Below are 22,311 nucleotides of genomic sequence, written 5' to 3' on the forward strand. Positions count from 1 at the left end.
GACCTGATATTGGCAGAGAGCCTGGAGCTGTGTTTCTCCACTCATCTGCTAGGAGTGACTTGCTCCATACCCAAACTTCCACACTAGCTAACGGAAATCCACTCCTCCATTAATACCCTCCACATCAGCTGTGGAAGATTCACTTTTTTCCCTTCCTAACAGAAGTGAGTGGAGATCCACCCACCTCAAGAGCCAAAAGGAGACCTATTCCCTATTGTCTACTAGAAGGGATCACTCCTCACCTGACCAACCATTCCACAGCTAAAGACCACTGGACAAGTTGCCCGCCCAGACTGCTGTCAAAGGCCACTGGACAATTCAATTGCTGCCACCACCACTGCTGCTGTGAGGAACAGATGCGTGATGGGGTTGGTATCTAGAGACATTTCCATGAGGTGTGGGGGATGGGAAAGAATGAACTGTCAAGAGGCATTGAGCTGGAAGGTGTGGGATAGTGATGGAAAGATTTTTAGCTCAGGGAGGAGGAAGAATAGGTATCTTTGCAAGGAAATGAAATAGTGTTTTTTCCAGAGACTGTTATACATATCACTGACTGAGGCAGAACATTGCTGAGGAAGTCCTTTGTTAAAATTTTGGCAGCACTTCCTGAATCAATTTCATCATGAAAAAAGTGCCATGGATTTGAAAAGCTAGTCTAATCACTATAGAAAATATCTCATGATAGATTTTCATTACAAATTAACACTTTATTCACAGAGTACATGTACTTTGTTGCAGATATTTTAAGTGCTCTCACCCCTACCTTGTGTGGATGGCTAATTAATTAAAAAGAAATTATGTGTCTAAAACCAAATTGTACCTTTAAAGTTCATTAATTTGAAGGCACTTAGAACTCTTTTTGCCACAAATATATTCCTAGACTCTACTGGGGGGGAAAAAGTCTTGGACTCAAAAAGCAGCAGGACAACTTGTAGTGATTTTAAAGAATCCATCAATTTTCTAAAATCTTGCTCCCTAGGACAGTTACCGTTTGTCTAAAAAGTATCCAGGCTACGTAAAAATGGTCTGCTGGACAAAAATCAAGAGTTTTACAGACTAAAAGCATGTAACTTCACAATATTCCACTTCTAATCTTGAACGAAAATTCTGGTTAAACTGTCATGGGTAAAGGGAGGGGAGTGGTGTTTTAACACTATCAAAATATTTTGGGCCCCATCTCATAAAACTGTACGAAGAATAGAGTGAAAGGGTAGCAACTATAAAGTATCTTGGACACCACACTTTCCACATCCTTGCAGTGAGACATCACACTCTTCTACACTTGGTGGGAGACATGATCAATATTTTCAGTTAGTCAGTTAGGGGCTCTCTGGCACCTGTTAAAATTTCAGATTAAAAAAAAAAAAAAGTCTAGCTGGCTTTTGTTATGGTCTGCTCAGCCCTTTTTCAAATCCTTTTTCTGGCTTCCTACTGCATCCTGAATCATACTTAAGACCCCAATCTTGAAAATGCTTAATTTTACTACCCTTCAGTGGGACTACACAAGGCAGTAAAGTTAAGCACATGTGTAAGTGTTTGCAGGACTGGGGCCTTAGATCCTTGTTTACTACACCATCCATAATCTCCCTATTACCTCTGTTTCCTTAAGTCCCACTGGACTTCCCCTCTTTTGAAAATGGGACTTGAGTATTTTGAAAATTGTATGCAACATCTACTAATAATTTACTAACCCTTTATAAACTATTTATCAATATAATCTTATATATGTGACAGTTATGGAGTTTCAAGATCGTCGGTTGTCTCTCAATACGAGAATGATGTTCATGGGTGGGTTTTTAGGTGGCTAAAGAGCCCAATTGGTGCCCTGCAGATGTTCCCACAGAGGTGATAGGTGTAATCTTGGAGGAGACATAGTTGTTGGCTAGAGTGTTGTCTCCTTTCTTTCCTCCTTTGTCGCTTCTGTCTCCTGAGCACGTCTGTTCTTCTCAAAATGGGCTGTAGCTTGGTGTATGATATGGCACCTCTGTTCTGTTCCGCACCAAGTCCTCCCAGTTTGTTGGACTGATACCACCCTTTTTGTTTTTTAAGCTCTTCTGCTGCCTCTGCAAGTCCTTCTTCCCTTACCTAACTGAGAGAAGAGGACTTGCTTCAGGAGGCGAGTATCAGGCATACGTACACAGTGGCCAGCCCACCAGAGCTGGTATTTCATGACTTGCACTTCTACACTGCTGATGTTGGCTGCAGAGAACATTGATGTTATTGCATCAGTCTTCCCAATTGATCCTGATGATCCTCCTGAGGCAGCGCTGCTGGAACCACTCCAGCCACTTGAGATGTCTATAGGTCACCGAGGTCTCACACCCATAGAGGAGAGAGTTGGGATGACAACTGCCTTGCAGACCAAGATCTTGGTGCCTTTTTGTAGATCTTGGTCATTGAAAAGTCATTTATATAGTCTTCCAAAGGATGTGTTGGCACAGCAGATCCTGTGTTCAACTTCTGTGTCAATGTTAGCTGGTTGGGAGAGGTGGCTGCCAAGGTATGGCAAATGGTCCACATTTTCCAAGGATTCACGGCCAATGGTGATTTGGGGAGTATGAAGAGTAGTTTATGCAGGTGAGGGTTGGTAGAGTACCTTGGTTTCTCCTATGTTGAGAGAGAGGGAGAGAGAGAGAGAAAGACACACACACACACAGGTTGTGATAGGCAGCTACAAAAAGATTTAGGGTACTTTGCAGGTCAGAGTCTGTGTGTGTCAATCACCTGCATATTGAAGGTCAGTGATGCCAATTTTCATGATCTTAGATTTTGTTTGGAGATGGAGATTGAAAAGTTGGCCATCCATATGATACTCAATCCTGATTCTGTCAGGAAGGTGGTCATGGTTGAGAATCAGGATCACATCAAAGTAAATAGAAAAGAGTGTTGGAGCAATGACACAACCCTGCTTGACATCAATGCAAATGATGAATGGAATGATGGAAATGAATTTCTGTGGGCAGCCCAACCTTCACAGCACTTTCCATAGGGCATCACGAATGACAGAAACAAAAGGCCTTGGTTAGGTCGATGAATGCCATGAACAGTTCATGGTGTTGTTCTCTACAGTTCTTCTGAATCTGTTGCGCCACACAGTTCATGTTGATTGTACCTCAAGATGACCTGAAGCCACACTGTGATTTGGGGAGAAATTCCTCAGTAAGGGGCAGGAGGCAGCTTAGTAGGATCCGGGCAAGGATCTTCCCTGTGATGGAGAGGAGAGAGATACATCTATAGTTCTTGCACAAAAATGTGTCCCATTTCTTGACTGTTGTAACAATGTTGGCATTCTAAAGGACAGGTGGAATTTCTCCATAGGTCTAGATTTCATCAAGAAGTTGTTGGAGTTTGTGCTGTAGCATTGTTCCCCCACCTTAAAAACCTCAGCAGGGATGCCATCTGGGCCAGATGCCCTGTGATTTTATGTGGGTGATAGCATGTCGGATTTCTTCAGAAGATGAGGGTGGTGATCAGCAAGGTGTTCCATATATAGCTTTTGTTGCTTGAAAGAAACTTCTCATGTCATCCTGGTCTACAAAACCCTAGATCTCAGAGGCCTTCTCTTGCCATCACTTGTTTTTTATGTCACATAACCTCCTTTAGACTTCACCTTTGAGCAGGTGATGGGTTCATGTTTTTGTGGTTAGAGAAGTAATTTTGCCAGTTACAGAATGCATTTCTTTTCTGTTGAATTAATACTAGGATTTGTTCATTGTTTTCAAACCCGTTTTAGTGCCTATTGTTTCATCACATGCACTGTGAATGGCAATTTAAAATTGATCCCAGTGCTCTTGAATGTCAATAATGTTATCAGGCAAGTTAAAGAGTTTCTCAGACAGGTATTGCCAGAAAGTCTTCCAGCTGGCTTGGTCTTGAAGTGCTTTGATGTTGTACCACTTTCATTTAATCTTTGGATGTTTGCAGTATGGTGGAGCAAGCTACAGGTACATGATCTTACTAACTGATAATCTGTCCAACAGAGATCTGTACCTCTCATGGCTCGTGTTATACGGTCATCGCTATGATCTTGAGCTCTGACTATTACATAGTCAAGGAGGTGCCAGTGTTTGAACTGAGGATGTTTCCAGGGGGGCTTAAATATGTTGCTGTGCCTGAAGATGGTGTTTGTAATGAGCAGATTACAGAAAGAGAAGACCATTGGGGTTTATATTTCCCACCCCTTCTTTGCCTACTACACCACTCCAGAGTTGGAAGTCCTGTCCAACACTGGCATTGAAATCTCCCAGAAGGATGAGTTTATCTTCCTTTAGGTGTGGCTGTAAGGACTGCATTGAGAGTGCTGTAAAACTGTTCCTTGTTGTCTTCCTCATCATCGAGTGTTGGGGTATATGCACTGATGACCGTGGCATATTGGTTGTGCTGGGCTTGAGCCAAAGAGTCATGAGAAGTTCATTGATCCCCACAGGAAGCTCCAAAAGCTGACTGGCAATCTTATTTTTGATGGCAAAGCCAGTCTTGTGGCTGTCTCTCTATTCAAGTGGCTTTCCTTTCCAAAAGAAGGTGTAGCCACCTCCATCCTCTTAATTGACCCTCATCACCTAGCAGGTCTCACTAAGAGCTGCAATGTCAATGTTAAGTGTTGCCCGTTCTCTGGCAATTTTTAGTAGTTTTTTCTGGGCATTCACTGTTCTGAAAGTCCATAAGGGTGTGGACATTCGAAATGGCAAAATTCATTGTCTTATATCTCTTATTTTGGCCACAGAGCTCAGTGATCCTATTAGATGTGGCCATCCAGTCAAAAGGGAGAGACAGCCTATGTTTGGGGCACCTTTTCTAGCCCATTCTCCCATCGGGGTGAACAGAGGGGATCCTAAAAAGGCCTGCTCAATTGCAGCCACTGCTGCCAAAAGGCACTTCTGTCTCATCCAGGCACAGGGCGACCATCACCCAGCTGCAGCCTGGTGCAAATTTGTGACTGAAGATTCCCAGAGATCACTGCTCCTGTCTTCATCATCACTCATCCATCACTGCAGGACTTTATGTAAGCGTGAGCCCTTTGTAAGAGGCTAGTGCATGGAATCTTTTAACATGGGGAAACCTGTGTGCAGGTGGTAACCACACAGCTCGATAGGAGGAAAACCTGGATCCCGTGGCAAGGGGATCCAAGACAACCAGGGGCCTCCCTCCTGCTACAGCCCACAGCCACAGAGTTCTAAAAGATCCTCTTACGCGCCTGATCCGCTGTTGGGGTCTTGTGGGGTTCGGACCATGTTTAGTCAGGAGCCTCACCTCAGAGTCACCCTTGCTGAACAGGTCTACCAGGAGTATGAAAGCTCTGGATGGTATAGCTCTGAGGGAGCTTCCATATAATACTCCAAGAACACGGAGATGTAACAACTGTATGTGACCTGGTGAGTGAGAGAAAGTTACTTCATAACCATGGTGGGTTATTAGACTTTCCTGTATGATTTATAGACAAACATTCCACTATCCCAAGTGTGAGTTGTTATATGCTTGAAATCAATGGTGACTGAATGGTGCAATGGCGAGAGGAAGGTAACAGTGGGTTCCCAGATAAGAGCATCCAGGCACACACTTGATAGACAATGAGGGAAGCTATTAGATTAAGGGATCCTACCTCCAACAAGTTTGTTTCACCAAAACTGGGAGTTACCACATCAAAAGTAGATGCATGAGTCCCATGAAGTAGGGGCGGGGCAGAGCAGAGTGACACTCCCAAAAGCAGGAATGGGAAGTGAACTATGACAAGTAGACAGCTGAGAGAGAGAAGCGCTGCAGAAGAGTATAAAGGAAGTTAGACCTTCCTGGATCTGCCTGTGGAAGATAATTAGATGCCTGGTAAGCTGGACAGGCATATAGTCTGTTTTATTATTTTAGGATTCTATTGCTCTTAAATGCTTTTGTTCTAATAAATACTTCAGCTGTCTAGTCATCACTGTCATTGCTCCCAGAAGGACCAGAACTGCGGAATCTGGACATTAAGTTGGCATACAGAGGACTGTGCACAGGGCCTATTCTAAGAGTGGGAGAATTTCAGGACTCTACCGCAAGAGACAGGTGACAGACTTGATGCCTAAGACTGGGGTGAGGGTGCAGGAAAAGCACTCAGCGAGACAAAGGCAGCTGAGAGGAGTAATTCCTCTGGTGAATGTGACATCTTATATAAAGTATGACTAGTATTTACCTAGTTGCCAACTAGACTGGGAACCCATTATGTCCATACACACGGCTATCTTCCCTCCATTACTTAATTTTGAAACGCAGCCTCCCATGCTATCATCCTCCAAGAACACAGTACCTTCCAGCTCCTCTACAGAGTAGCATTAGTAGAAGCAGAACCGCTTTCCAAATAGGATCCTATTCTCAATCTCACAAAGATAGCTGTGACCTCGTGGATTTTTTTGTTTTGTTTTTGAAAGACTGGTGCCACAGAAGAAAAGAGTAGAGGAAGAAATGGTAGTGGGAAATTAGGTAACTTCTTTAGTAACAGGAAGAAGTGTGTGTTTCTGCTTTGACTGTGGCAAGACTTCAACTCATCCTGATTTCTGTAAGAATGCAAACTTGCCATTATGAGATTTGCACGTGTCAAGACTGGCATCATAGATAGAAACCACACCCTTTTTTATTTCCCGAACTTCAGCATATCAAGTCCATCCCTCTGCCTGTGCAGGTTTGTTCTCCACAGTAGATTCCAAAATGCTTTATATATATCAGTTTCAAGTGACTTAAGCAATAGGGCTTCTACCACTTCCTTTGAAGGACTACTCTATGCTGTAGTAGGCCTGATGCTTATGAAATGGCCTGATGTTATACATTTTCCTTTTATTTTAGTACACTATGTTACAGCCCCAATGAATTCTCCTGGCAGACAGTCTTGTACTGTGTCGGCCCCCTGATATTAGAGAGACAAGATAGGTAAGGTAATCTTTTATTGGACCAACCTCTCTTGGTGAGAGAGAAATCAGCAGGCTGCTACAAATGGACCCAGCCTTTGAATCCCACATGCTATTCAAACTAACTGGGTCGGGATAGTGTCCTACTGTTTCATCCCTATCCAATTCTATGGGATATTTCCCTAGGACATAGGGATGTAATCCTTTTGTGTAAAATTACAAAAAAGGAAAAAGAAGAGTACCTAAGTAACTGAAGACTCTAAATCTCCTTGTCCTTCAATGGGACTTTGTCTCCTAAGTCAGTCACTTAGCTACTTTTAAAAACTGTAGCTTTCCCTTGTTCTACTTTTTAAACAACTTCTTTATGTGTTCACTTGTCCAGCTCCAGATTCTTAGATTAGAGTTTTAAAGAGGAGTTTCATTGTTAGGTGAATTGTGCAACCTCTGCATGTCTACTCAAAAGGTTTTCTGAAAATCCATTGTATGTACACCAGGTCTTCTAAGTCCCTGCTAGATTTATTTTAAGGGCTTGATCCTGCTCCTCTTTAAGTCAATGAGAAATACAACTCTTATTAATTTAAAGGGAAACAGATTGAGCCCTGACTTGGCAAATACTATGATTTGCTCCAATTTGGAATAAAGTTGACTTCGTAAGTTCAACATAAGGGTCTATGGTTTTTAGAGATGGCTGAGGCCACCCCTTTTTGTTGATGTCATATTTGCATATTTCCAAACAAGCAGTTTTTTGTCATGTGTTTTATTAGACTTTTAGTTTGAGATCTGTCCTTAGCATAAAGGCTAAAAAACTACTGATTCTGATCGAGAATTACTAAATCAGGCTTAGTAAAACATGATTGTGACCCATCCGTGCCCAGGGTAGCCACCTGAAAATGCCAAGGACAGGACAGGCTGCAAAAACATTCTCTCAGCACTGGTGGATGACACTGAAGTCAGACTTCCCAACCAGCCACAAACAATGCTTCTGATTCCCCACACTGGTTATCAAGAAGCTAACACAAAAATATACACAGCCCCATTTACTGCATTTCAGTCTCTGGCTCCCAATCAGCCACTAGCTCCAGTGAAGAGATAACTCTATGCTCTCTACCAAAGAGCTTTTCCTGAGCCCAAAGAGCCAGCCACATTACCCAATCATTCTAAGTGTGAATCTTGCCCGAAATACCACGCTGCCAGCTAATCCTTCAGTAACTAAAACTAAGGGTTTATTATAAAAAGGAAAGAAAAAGCTAAGATGTTAAATGATTAAAGCAATCACATACATACAAATGATTGGACAGTCCATATATATTCAGGTTTCCAGTAGAATTATGGAGTTTGCAGGCTTGTATAGTCCCTCTGGTTTACATCCAGTACCTGGATGGGTCTCAGTCCTTTGTTTCACAGCTTCAGTTGCAGAGGAGTTGATCCAGAGGTAGGTGAAGACTGACTGAAGACAAAATGGATGTGGTACAGCTGCCTTTTATGTCCCTTGGCCTTTGCCATGCCGCTTGTGGAAGTTTACAGGAATAAAATGGAGTCCAGGGTTACATGACTAAGTCCTGGTGACTCATCAGGTGTATCCCTGACTTCTCCCCCTGGACCCATTGTACCTGTGGAGTTTCCTTAATGGGCCATTAAGCAAGCTAATGCTGCAGCCATCCTGTCTGGGGTGTTGCCCAGAAACAGCACAAGTTGAAATACAGACACATACATATTCATAACTTCCAACACAAATATGACAAATGCATATAATCATACTTAGCAAATTATAATCTTTCTAATGGTACCTGACATGATGTGTCTCATATGAATTATCGTAATCGACATTGATGTTAAATCACATTATAAATGGTTCCCCTAATCCAGCCAGGGTCACAATCACCTTCCAAACAAATTTTAGTTTGGCATTTAGCTTGTCCAAGGACCTTAAAGAGAATTTGTCTAAAGGCAAAATGTTAAAAGCTGGTTTTGAGCAGACATATGGAAGTACAGTTGCATGTAATTACTGAATTTTTAGTAGTACAGTTCAAATTTAATTTACACAAAATATTTTTAGATCAGAGCTTCAATCAAGTCTTAGGAATTAGTTAGATAGTACCATATATAAGGAAGATAAAGTGTAACCTGCTCTGGCCCTAAACAATAATGAAAGGCAAAGGTTGCCATTAAAAAGTGAATATTTGCCAACTATTACAACTATTATACCACATCATTTCCCTAGATTTACAATAGAGATCTGACATTCTGCAGTTATTTTCCATGAGAAAGAGAGCAATTAAATTTTAATTACTTAACAGCATTTAATGTCAACATTATGATGAGTAGGTATTCTGAATCCAGTTCCTATTCAAAACTCATCACACAAGCCATGGAAGTTGTGTTCGGAGTCCTAGCAATTAGACCAAAGATTGAATGAGTATTAAGAAGGAATTACCTTTTCCTCCCCAAACATGATGTAATTGTGTCACATAAATAGTATAGAAGGGAGGATGTGAGCTTATTTAACTTCTACCTGTGCTTGTATAGGATCTGTGGATAAATAAAAGACCAGACTCCAGGGCTGTGAGATTGATATCTTTTACAAGTACAAAATTCACTAAAAAGAAGTGTTAAAGTAATTATTCACAGCTAGAAACAAGGAATTGAGACAACTGCTCAGATACCATAATGATGATCCTGCCTTGACAGATATGTTTGGAGTCCGATATCACCATATAGACATCTAATGTCTAAATATTAGACATTTCTATTAATATAAAGACCATTGGCCTATGTTTGAAGAGAAAATGTACACATACAGAACCCTCCCATTTACCTGTCTTGATTATACTCATGACAAAGAAAATCCTTATTTAGGAATTCAGTTTGTCCAAACTCACTAAAATTATTGACTTAAAAATGCTGACTCATGAAACTGAGGTTATGGAAAGTATCATGCAAAAGAAATCAATCTCACTTCCAATTCTGTGTTTGTCATCTACTATTTGAGATCATTGACTAATTTGTAACCTAATCAGTCAAGAAATATGCCTGTAATTCCCAGAGTACATCTAATGGATACTGCACTATGGAGTGCTGCATTAACCCATACTGATCAATGACCTAACACTGCAACATAACCACAGGTGATATGCTGAATGCTCATTTGTTCATCACATCAAATCAATGCCACATTCTAAGCAACAACCAATTCTGCTCAGCGTTCTCTTAGGAGGATCTTGTCATGCAACTCTTCCCCCACACATCAGACATGAAAGTTAAAAATACACAGGGGACAACACACCTCTCTCCTAGAATGACAAAGTACTTTATCTTCCCTACACATTTTCAAATGGGAATTTTCATGCTTGTCTTATATTTACAGATATTGCATGCATTGTTGTGTTCTTTGCCTATGCCACAATCCATAATTAGCTTTTTAACAGGGAAAATTATATATTCTTTACTGCATTATACATGAATGTTTTCATACCAATAGATGTGAGAATGTTCTCACTAATTTGTAATTTATACTAGGTTTAGCATTTTCTCATAGCCCATATGCATCCTTTCTTACTAAATCCTGTGTGTTAAACTTGACATTAATAACTGGGTATAACAGGGTGCACTCACCTCTTGCAAGCACCCTCCCTGAGCTCAGTCACTTAATATTCCCCACCCTGGTATGAGGCCCATGTCCCCTAGGCTCCATCCTTGGACCCTCTTCACCTGCCTTGGTCTTTCTGGTCCCCACTTTCCAGCCAGATCTCCAGATCTCTAAAAGAGTTCAATTCCCCTCCTAGGATACATCAAAGTCCCAGCCACTTCCCCAGTGGCTAGTGGGGGAAACCCAGGCCCACCCTCTATTCCAGGCCCTAGCCCAGGAACCCTTTAAGTAGCAACCATCAGCCATATCCCTTTCCTTAAGCTACACTGCTGCTCAAACTTCCTGGGCCACTTCCCCACAGCCTCACACCATCTTCACCCTTACCTCAGGGCCTCCTCTTTGCGCAGCCCCAGAAACCAGCCCAGAGATCCTTCTTACTCTCCCCAGCTTCTGCCCACACTGCCTGCTAGAGAGCCTTCTAGTTACACCTTCAACTCCTATAAGGAACTATTTATACCTGATCCTGCAGCTCCTTTTTTATAGGGCCCTCCTGGCCCCTGATTGGCTGCTCTCTGCAGCCTCTCTGATTGGCTGCTTCTCCTGCAGCCACTCTAGCCTGCTTGGAGGATCCCTCCACTGCTCCTCTCCTGGAAGGATTGTGGCAGGACCCTGAAGTCTCCAGCAAGGGGCCTTTGGACATAGTCCACCCCATCACATTGTGTAATAGTTTAAAGTAAAAAAATCAGTTACAGTTCCAGAGTTCCAACCCAAAAGTTTACCTTGGAATGACTAAAGAAGCCTCAGTAGACACCACAATCTCTTGGTTATCATATATATCATACCAACAGTTTCAATCTGAGTCTCAGGAAAAATCAACTCTTTAATTTCCATAAGCTAGGTTAGGACAAAAACCAACTCATTCTAATTTTCAGGGTCACAGCAGTAGCTTCAATTCCTTTTACAGTCTCAACTGTATATGGAAATTTCCAGTTCTGAAATTCCAAGGCCCCTCTTATCTCAGAACTCTGAATACTTTCAAGCTCTTGGTAGGCAAAAAAAAGGTTATGCAGCTGATGATACAACTGAATTGTCCTCTTTTCTGATTAGGCTTTGTTTCTTAACAATGCATTCTAGTTTAGTTTTGCTTGAGTTACACAAACTGATAGGGAGATAAAGAACTAAAACTGTCAGGCATTTGAGGTTAACGTACTGGGAGCCATTTAACATTACATCACAAACATCATAACCTTAATCTACTACAAAGGGTTACATTTTCAGTAATTTGAAGTAAACAATTCAGTTGTGCAATTTAGCAATGTTGAGTGAGTTACATTAGAATCAAGCTTCCAGAGCTTTGATACAGCTATATAATATTGCTTAAAGGAACAAACTTACTGAGCTCAATTGAGAAACTTGTTTCAGATAACGTTTCATAAGAATGGCCAAGTCCACCTAGACCAGTATCTTGTTTTCCAACAGATACTTCAGAGGGAGTGAACAGAACAGGGTAATTTATCAAGTGATCCATCCCCAATTGTCCAGTCCCAGCTTCTAGCAATCAGAAGTTTAGGCACACACAGAGCATGGTGATGCATCCCTGCCCATCTTGGCTAAAAGCCATTGATGGACATATCCTTCATGAACTTATCTAATTCTTTTTTTAACCCAATTGTACTTTTCACCTTCACAACATCCCCTGGCAATGAGTTCCACAGGTAGTCTGTGCATTCTCTGAAGAAAGTATTTCCTTATGCTTGTTTTAAACCTGTAGCCTATTAATTTCTTTGGGTGATTGCTGGTTCATGTGTTATGTGAAGGGGTAAATAATACTTCCTTATTCATTTTCACCATTAATGGTTTTACAGAGTTCTATCATATCCTCTCTCAATCATCTCTTTTCCAAGCTGAATAGTCGCAGTCTTTTTAATCTCTTTTCATACAGAAGCTGTTCCATACCCTCTAATCATTTTTGTTGCCTTTCTCTGTACTTTATCCAATCCTAATATATCTTTTCTGAGATCAGGCAACCAAAACTGTACATAGTATTCAAGGTGTGACCGTACGATCGATTTATATAGTGGCATTATGATAGATAATAAAATAGAAAAATCTCTTTCCTATTGGTTCCTAACATTCCATTATCTTTTTTGACTGGTGTTACAGATGTTGAGCAGATGTTTTCAGAGAACTATCCATGAGGACTCCAAGATCTCTTTCTGGAGTGGTAATAGCTAATTTAGACCCCATCATTTTGTATGTTTGGATGGGATTATGTTTTCTACTTCGCATTAATTTTCATTTATCAATGTTGAATTCCAAATGCCATTTTGTTGCCCAATCACAGTTTAATGTACCTCTTTGTACCTCTTCGCAGTCAGCTTTGAACGTAACTATCTTGAGTAGTTTTGTATTGTCTGCAAATTTTGTCTTCTCACTGTTTACTCCTTTTTCCAGATAATTTATTAATGTTGACCAGCATTGGTCCAAGTACAGAACTTTGGAGATGGAGAGATGGTTTCTCCACTATGAAAACTGACCATTTATTTCTACCCTTTTCCCCCCTATCTTTTGACCAGTTACTGATCCATAAGAGGATTTCCCCTTGTTGGGTTGAGAATGTTATGTTCCCTATTCCTTGGGTAAAACCCCCAGTTTGGGAATTATTATGTTAATTAAGTGAAATGTTTAAGCTGACCGCCATTTTTAAATGGCAAAAGAACAACTAGGACTCCATCTTGGAGGTCTTCTTCCCCAGTGTTTCCCACCCTTTCTGGCAGGAAAGGCAAGGTGGAAAGGAGTGTGATCTGCTTGACAACAGGACTCTATAAATTGTAGCGAGCCAGTCAGCTCGGGGCTGTCCGCCTTAGAGTCAGGAAGGTATCATCACGTGCAGGAGTAGCTGGGAGAAGAAGAGAAGCCTCTAGGAAGAACATTTCTGATAGCCCTCACACAAGAAGATCAGCATATCTACCTGCAGCGGTTCCTGAGTCCATCAGCAGATCCTGAGTTCCTGGCTCATCATCCTGGGAGTCGTGAACAACGCCCCAGGAGGGTGAAGAAAGACCTTGAGTAGTACTTATTAACTTTGGGCCTGGGTAGGTTAGGTTTAAGTTGGGAAAGAATCTGGAATTAAGCTCCACCTTGTTAAATCCCTGAGTGACCCCTTGTTTGTTATTTGCCCCCTGAATAAATTGTTCCTTGTTTTGCTTTATTCTGAGTTTTGGTATTTACCCACCTGACTACTCCGATGATAGATGCAGAAGGGGGACCTAGACACTTACTTTTTTAATTGTTGGCGGGAGGGATAGGTGTCTCCCATATAATCCCGTTTATTTTCTCCAACACCCTTTTATCCCATGACAGTCTACTTTGCTTAAGAACCTTTGGTGAGGGACCTTGTCAAAGGCTTTCTGACAGTCCAAGTATGCTATAGTCACTGGATCACTCTTGTCCACATGTTTTTGACCCCCACAAAAAAAATCTAATATACTGGTGAGTCTTATTTCCTTTCATAAAAGTCATGTGGACTCTTCCCCAACATATTGTCTTCATTTATGTGTCTGATAAATCTGTTCTTCACCATAGCTTCAACTAATTTGCTTGGTATTGAAGTTAGGTGTACTGGCCTGTAATTGCCAGGATCGCCTCTAAAGCCTTTTTTAAAAAATTGGCATCACATTAGCTGTCTACCGCTTACCTGGTACAGAGGCTGATTCTAGTGATAAATTACATACCACAGTTAGTAGATCTGCAATTTTATATTTGAGTTCCTTGCAAACTCTTGGGTGAATACCATTTGGTCCTGGTGACTTATTACTATTTAATTTATCCAAAAGGCAACATGTAGTATACAGTTATATCACCGGAAAATTTATTCACTGTTTATTATGCATTTCTGTGTTCTGTTTTGTTCTGTGAACATAGCAAGATTCTAGAATGAGGGGTCTATAGATTTTTTTTGTCATTTTGTTTTCTAAAATATAGAAAAGGTCAGGTGCATTTCTACAACCCCAGTTTTGAGTGCTGTCATTTGACTGTGTGGATGTGTGCCATTTTAGGTCAATTTGTTTATTGACAGTTACATGACTGTTTCCAAATTATTTAAAAAAAAAAGAGAAGTGTAATATTGTTGATTATACAGACACTCATCGTCAGCTTTTCCTTCTGTATGTGCCTATGCATGTTATTATCTGGGATAGTCAATTTACTGGCACATTTTAGGGTTTATTTAATAAACAAATCATATGTTTCAGTAAAGTCCAGTGATTTACATCATGTAGAAACAGAACATCTTACGTAATGCATGTACAATAAAAGCAAACAGATGTTTGCAGTCTAACCACTGCACTAATGGAGGTAGTATGTCACTGTATCAAAGACAAAACACAACATATTCAGTATTGCCCACTAGAGTTTTAAGTGCAGCTGCATAATTTTGAACAAACAACCAACAGAGTATCCCAAACCACTTTGTGGCATATTTCCATACTTAAGGTAAGTATTTATAATTAACAGCTAATACTTAAACTCCTCGGATAAAATGGAGTTTGAATTTCATATGAGACAGACTAAGAAGATACAAAATGTACAGTAAAAACAATTACTGATGTTACAGAATGAACATGTTAGGAGCACAATCACTGTTTCATGTGTAGTAAAATTACACAAGTACAAAAAAAAAAAAAAAAAAAAAAAAATTAAAAAAATAACCAACAACAAAAAAAAAAACCCTCAGGGGTCCTGACTTGAGATTTCAAATGGAGCCTCCAAAGTTAGACAGACAGTTACCAGATAGAACTGCAGGAAACCCAGCAGCAATGCTCCCACACATCAGTGGAAGCTCATTAAGAATAAATCAAGACCCTTTAAAAATGACATTGTGTATATCTATTGTTTTACAAAATGAGACCATTCTCAACCTGTATGAATGACTGAAACTTTGCACAACAGTATCCACAATTGTCTTGTTTCATTTATTTTCCTGCAAGTAGCCTTACCCATTTCTAAAGGAAAGCTGAAATTATACAAGCACTTCATGCAAAGAGAAAACCGACCACTTCCATTTTGCCTTTTCCCTAATTAAAGGCCACTACCATTATTACCAACAGGTGCGAGTCCAGGCACGAGAATAGTGCAAGTCCTAAAACCAAAGAAAATGTTTCAGTTTGTTAGGTGAAAATGCTGAGTTTTGTACTAAAAAAATCCTGCTGGCTAAAACTGATTTCAAAAGTAATCAGTTTCATTAGCCCTGATATATTGCACAAAGAGCATAAAAGTCTAAGGATAAAGAGATCTTGATATTGCTGATTGAGGCCAAAATTTAGCAAAATGTTTTAGGACATGCTTAACTTCAAGCTTGTGCTTAATTCCCATTGACTTCAGTATTGTTGACAGAGAAGTTTCCTAGTAATATTTTATAGTTTTTTGTCTTTGAGTCTTAAACATACCCTTATGTGTTTTGCTGAATCAGGAATTTATCATGAAAATGACCAACCCCTCCTACAAATACAGCATTACCAAGAAACTTCTGCGTCAACAACACAGGCTTGGATTCTCTCAATCACTGGTCACAGTGCCAAAAGTTACATTTAGTATTGACTAGTTTAGCAAAAAATAAAACACAACAGGAAATATTGTTCTAAAAGAAACCTAGCAAATTCAGCTTGTTAAGGACCTCAGCACCTATAATCTAGTTGCCTGAAACAAGAGTTGTGGGTGCTCAGCACCTGTCAGGATCAGGCCCAAAGTTGTAAGCATTCCAAAACTAAAATTCTGACATATGCTACTGAAATATAGCCTGGATTAAATACAGAAACAAATACATCTAAAAGACAAGCCTACATAAAACAGACTATTCAACTGATAACACAAGACAGACGTGCTGAGCTGATTTAGTATCCACAGTCCACTGGAAGGGACCTTCCTAGGCTTCATTTTCAAGCTAGTGATTTTCTGAACTTTCCAAGCCAGATAAATAGCACAGAATGTTTGATAGCACAATGTGTCACATCTTTATCTGATAAGGGCTCTGTGTTTGTCCCTGCAAGGACCATTGGTTTTTAACCTTTTTTAGTTTAAGTACCAATTTTTTTTCTGGCCTGATCAAGCAAGTTAAAGTTGCAATCAATAAATAATAAATTTGAGCAGACTTCATGATCGTATTTTAAACAGAGATTATTTTTTAAATCATCTATGCAGAATTAACCAATGATTTATCATCTGATAATTTTGTCTCTTGATCAGGGAAAAGAAAGGCTGTTCCCCAGTTTGAGACTGTCCTCATTTGCATGACTCTTAAAACACACACACAGACACAGCAGCTGGAAATGTAAAAGCTATATAGGGAACACAATGTTTCAATCTTAGATTGCAGACTTTGTTCTTCCTAACTACATCTATGAATGCAGAGGTTCCACACAGCCACGTGGGGCTTTACGATTTTAGAACAGCTGTTGCACTAGGAAATAAAATACAGATTTTGAGTTGCATTTTTAATTTCCTAAACAGAGCAGCAAGGACAGCGGAAGTAAAAAATCAAAACATATGCCCTTTAAGAAAATATATTCTGTACATTTCATCTTGAGACAGCCATTGTTTTCTCTTCAGATGAGCTAATATGCCCTTCATTATCATTAATCCTAACAATGATTCAATATCACACAATGCAGCACGATCTTCAGAAGGTTGTTATAAATGTCGTCCCACTTGACCCCACCCTTCCTGACACCTGTCTCTCTTCAAACTATTCCTAGAGAAGTTTCTTGCACCTCTGCAACTGCTGATGGTTCTTTTCAATTAGGTATATGCTTGGGGGGAAAAAAAGAATTTACTCAGGTCACTTAAGGGCAATTAAATCACACATGCCATATAAAATGCTTACACTAGAAAATGATAGCATAATAGAATGGTAAAACCTTTAATAAAATCCTACAGCGAGCACACCATCTATTATTGCAAACTCTCTAGTTACATTTTTGAAAGGCTAGAGTTTTCATACTGAGAAAGCACTCAGATACTAAAATGGAAATGTGATGTGCCCAACCTCTGCTTGATAATATATATAGGTGTTCTCAATCCAAATTACATGAAAAATTTTTAAAAAAGTAAAAATAAGTAAACGAAGTTGTGGCTCTGAAAAACTGATTTAATCAGGAACAAGACACTGTTTGTAGAGTGAACAATAAATTCTAGTTTATCTTGAAAACTTTTAAAAATATCCTTATGTTATGGTTCATGGATTAAAAAAACAAAACAAAAACACATTAGTTTCCCTATTCAATTTTTCTTTTCAGATAAAAGTTTCATGATATTTACACCCAACGGCCTCAGCTCTAAAGTTAACACTTTATTTGTTAAAACCACAAATGGATAAGAACCCTCCTGAATTTAATGTACCAGGAATGTTTCACTCAGAACTGAGAAAAACAATGTTTGTCTAAGTAATAAAAGCCTTTGTCACAGAGTTATAACTTCACAGCTCTGCAACGTGAACAAAAATTTACAGCTCAATCATGTCCGTGTTAAAACTTTGACTGTCAAATTAGAGTTGTTCTGTTTCACTTCAGCCCTGTCTCATGTCTAGACAGCTAAAGATGGTGCTATAAGTACACACATACACACAGAAGCCTGCTGGGACACAACACCTTCACTTAGATCCAATATGTGCATTTGCAAAACTGACAGTGCTTTAGACTGAACATCATCAATGTACTGCATTATTTTCCTTGGAGCTAAACAATTAAAACTGAAACAGATCCAAAGAGAGAGAAACCTTGTAGAGGTTAATTACATTATTTAACCTGGAATTAACCTTTAAAACACGATTATAGCTTTTCCTCCACCAACCAACCATTGAAAGTAGAAGGTTTACCTCAGTGTTTCAAGGCATATTAAAATGGAAGTGTTCTGCTACTTGGGCAAAGTTCATTTTACTGAGGAAAAATTATCAAGAAGAAAGGCTATAAAATTATGCAACTCAAGGTAATATCTTCCCAGAAGGCTCTCACCCCAGTATTGCCAGCCACTCCACTCATGAAATGACAAAAACATTGCATCATGACCTACATCCCATAGATATGGTGGGGTTTTGTGGGATGATTTTCTCCCCCCCATTTTGTGGGTCATGGACCAAAAAATTGCTGGAACCAGTTTTAGCCAAATATACAAATAGAGTTCCTTACATGTAGCTCATTGGCAGCGAAAGCATTATTTAACCACTGTACACAGGGCACTGCTCCCAGTTTCCAAGATTACTTTGCTTGCACGTCGTGCACTGTCTATCGATGTGCTAAGAAATAATATGCCCATTTTACAGATCAGGAACTCAGGCACAGAGTAGATTCAGAGGGAAAAAAAGGGTGTTTTAGCGCAAGGGTTCTCAGCCATTTCTGACTTATTCCCCACCACAGATGCCCGGTGCCTGCGAATAGAGGGGGGCCAGAGTGAAGGCAGACAACTTCAGCAATGTTACTGAGCATGCTCAATCCATGTGAACATGGGAGAATGCTCAGTACAAGCCAAGCAGCAAATCTGGGGGGGAGGGGCACATGACCCCTGCAGACCCCCCAATGCATCACCTCCGCTCTCTACATTGCTTTTTTGGGGGGGGAAGAGAGGGATTTCTTTGTCTTTAAACTTGGAGCCCCCATGTCACTTACTCAAATTAGGCCAGCTGCCCCTACATCATGACGTAGGTTGCCACACCAATCACTCAAATTTAGAAGGCTTGCCTCGCCCCACTAGAAAGTTAGACAGGTGCCTTCGCCACATAGAGAAATTCTGATCCAGTGGATACGGCATTGGATTGAGATGCAGGAGGCTTGGGTTCATTTCACTGCTTATCTTCAGACTTTCCTTGTAACTTTAGGTAAATCACTTAATGTAGGAACTTTTGGAGCTGTGTATGTATAGCACCTAGTATACTGAGGTCCTGGTCCGTGACTGAGGCTTCTAGGTCCTATGATCATACAAATAAATAAATAAATACCGTGTGCCTCAGTTCCCATCTGTAAAATGGTAATAACACCTCCTTACCTCACAGGGTGTTGTAAAGCTAAATTCCATGAATGATTATGAAGTATTCAGATAAGTACCAGCTAAGTATCTAAGGCAAAATAGAATACAAGAGTAAACGTTTTTCTTGTCATCTTTTCCTGTTCTTAAAGCTTGTATTTTATTTGTAAACAAATGCTGAGATTTCTTAATATCCCCTGATAAAATCTTTTATCTGTATCCCTACTTGGGGCACAATAATATAGATTTGCTTGGGGTACCATAAACAGAAGCCAGCAAAGACAGGAGGGGAGGAGAAGTTAGTGAAGTTCAGAAGCCGCAGTCTTTGCTCCTAAATTCTCTACGGCTGCTGAGTTCCATCAAGACCAATGATATTTCAGGAAGATAACATGGTATGTTCAGCTGTGGGCCCATGTCTGAGAATTCACTATCTACTTTCCTTGTAATGTAGACAATCCTGTAAACATTCTATATTGAAGATACAGTATTGCTGTTTTATGTATGTAACTCCCATTAATATATTCACTTTGAAGGAGTTTAGAAATATCCTGTATATTTATGAATGAGAAACTAAATTAGCATAAATGAATTTTAATGTTGCCAATTCCTTATCATGAATGAATGTTTTAGCCAGGAAATATTATGTTACAGTACCTTGCAATTTAACTGCTTACTATGAGGCATACATTCATAAATCTTGCATCATTTTGAAAGTTAACTTTGTTTTGTTTCTAAAATCTTTTTGATTCTAAAAATGTAGAAGATTTCTTCTACATTTTTAGAAATATTAATGTAGTTTATTTTGCCATTTTGGCCCCCAGGAAAGATATGGACGTAACAACTAAATTCTTAACTCAGATTTCTTTGTAAAGAGATTAGCAGTCAAAGTTTAGTATACTGCAATCATCTGACAGTGAACCATCAAAACTGGAAAAATGAAATCACCCTAAAAACAAAGTCTGCACTGGTTTCTGAAAAGTTTTCTGCACGCAGTTCTCTCCTGTGGAAGGTACCTCTCAGAGGGATTAGTTAAACCAAACTTTCATTTGTAATTTTTGTATCATTAGTGCAATAGAACTTAAATGAAGTTCTGTAACTAGCTGCCTTTTAACAATGACGGTACTTTTAAGTACTGTACAACACTATGCAATTAGAAGACTATTGAAATAGATTCTTTCAGATTTCCACTTTTAATTGCATTCTTCCTGAGATAGTCTTCAAAGAACTCTTTTGCTCTCTAGATTCAACTCAGAGTCTATTGTAAAGGTTATCAGGATGTGTAAATTCCCTAAGTAATCCACAATTTTTATTTTAGGAGAACAAGTTTTGTTTACAAGCTTTGCTAGACCAAACCTGTAGTTTATTTTTAAGTAACTTGTGCTTATTATTGCAGGTATCCCCATATTCCATTTCAGCTGTGCTTTTGGAGCTGCATTCTTACCAGTCAAAATGAAGTATACTAGAAACCACGGAATGAAGAGAGATTTCACTTTTTTTAAACTTGCAGATTTTAAACCTTAAAAATAAGGACTTGTAGTGTGTGCATATTTGAGATTTTGAATTCTGTGATTCAGATAGTTAATCAAAGCATCTTCGCTTTATATCCAGAGTTTCAGCTTGCATCTGTGTTCCATCAGAGATAAAAATGTCTGATAATCTCTTTGGTAAAGAAAGGTGTATGCAAATTAGAAGCACATGGAAAGTCAGATAAACTAAAATAATTACACCCACATAGAAGTTGCTGTGCACAAGAAGCATAGATTGTCTAGAGGTATTTCTAAAATGTGCAAGCCGTTTTAGGAACAAACTATAATTAAGAACAAGACTTAATAGTAGCACTCCAATTTCCTCCTCATTCACACAATGCCACTTCTAAAATGCAAGTATATTAGTGACTTACCTGCTTCTCCATTTTTATATTGTCAGTTATTGTTCTTTCCCTGAAATTCTGGTTTAAAAAAAAATGTTGATAGTTCCTCAAAGTAGGTTGCTTTGTTGCCTGGCTTTTGCTGTTTTTCTCAAGATCAGCTGAACTATAGTCAGTTTGATTCAGGAAGCTGTGCTCTGTCCAGCCTACTGATCACTCCCACTCTCCAGGGTGTGTGCTTACTTGTCTCTCTGTCAGTCTAAAAACCAGCCAAGCTCATTTAAGTATAACGAGTTCCCTTATATAGGTAAACAAGCATTGCATTACTGGTGTGAGAAGCTAATTGGAAATAGGTTTAAGTTAGTTAACTCCACAAATACCAAATGGTTTGAAAGCATGTAGTTTGCTAGCAAGCATTGAAAAGACACTGCAAAAGGGATAAGATGCCAGTTTAATTTAGAGCATAGTTTCCCATTGAACAAACAGAGCTTTTACAACCCAAGCACTATACCCTCATCATCCAATACTTTAATATTGATGAGAGAAACAAAGCACAAAAGATGACACTGGTACATGTATCTGTGTATAAACACACAGATTCTGAGAGCTCTAAAAAACTTAAGCAGTGCTAAGGACGTTTAATACAAGATTACAGCAAACTGAACTTTATGTGCAAGAAACTAAGGCTAAGTAGTTAGAATTCAAACAATAAAATAGAATAGAAAACACTGGGATAAAACAGTTTGTTGTATCCCTTCTCCAATTCCTATGTTCGTATTTTGTGTAGTTTTTGGGTTTAAGTTGTTGGGGCAAGGATCTTTTTTATATATATCTGAAGTAACTATCATTCCTTGGGATGCTTTACAGAAATAGCTAGGTATACACAGTGTGCACATAGAGAACACACACTTGTAAGGGAGCGGATATTTATGTGAGGAATTGTATAACGATTACACCTGAATTTTTCATAT

The 22,311-nt window shown here is 39.5% G+C and overlaps 1 protein-coding gene across 1 annotated transcript in view; it reads right to left on the bottom strand.

The window, feature by feature from the left end:
* Positions 1 to 21,580, bottom strand: part of MID1 (midline 1) — a 326,390-nt gene extending 304,810 nt beyond the window's left edge. The window contains exon 1 of the mRNA XM_067553016.1: positions 21,374 to 21,580. The gene's annotated coding sequence lies outside the window, so the exon portion shown is untranslated. The remainder of the gene's footprint in view (positions 1 to 21,373) is intronic.
* Between the last annotated feature and the right edge of the window lie 731 nt (positions 21,581 to 22,311).

Source organism: Emydura macquarii, unplaced genomic scaffold (genome assembly GCF_026122565.2).
Source record: "Emydura macquarii macquarii isolate MOO-44397 ecotype Brisbane River unplaced genomic scaffold, CSIRO-AGI_Emac_v2 contig_1424, whole genome shotgun sequence".
In the NCBI taxonomy this organism is placed as follows: Eukaryota; Metazoa; Chordata; order Testudines; family Chelidae; genus Emydura; species Emydura macquarii.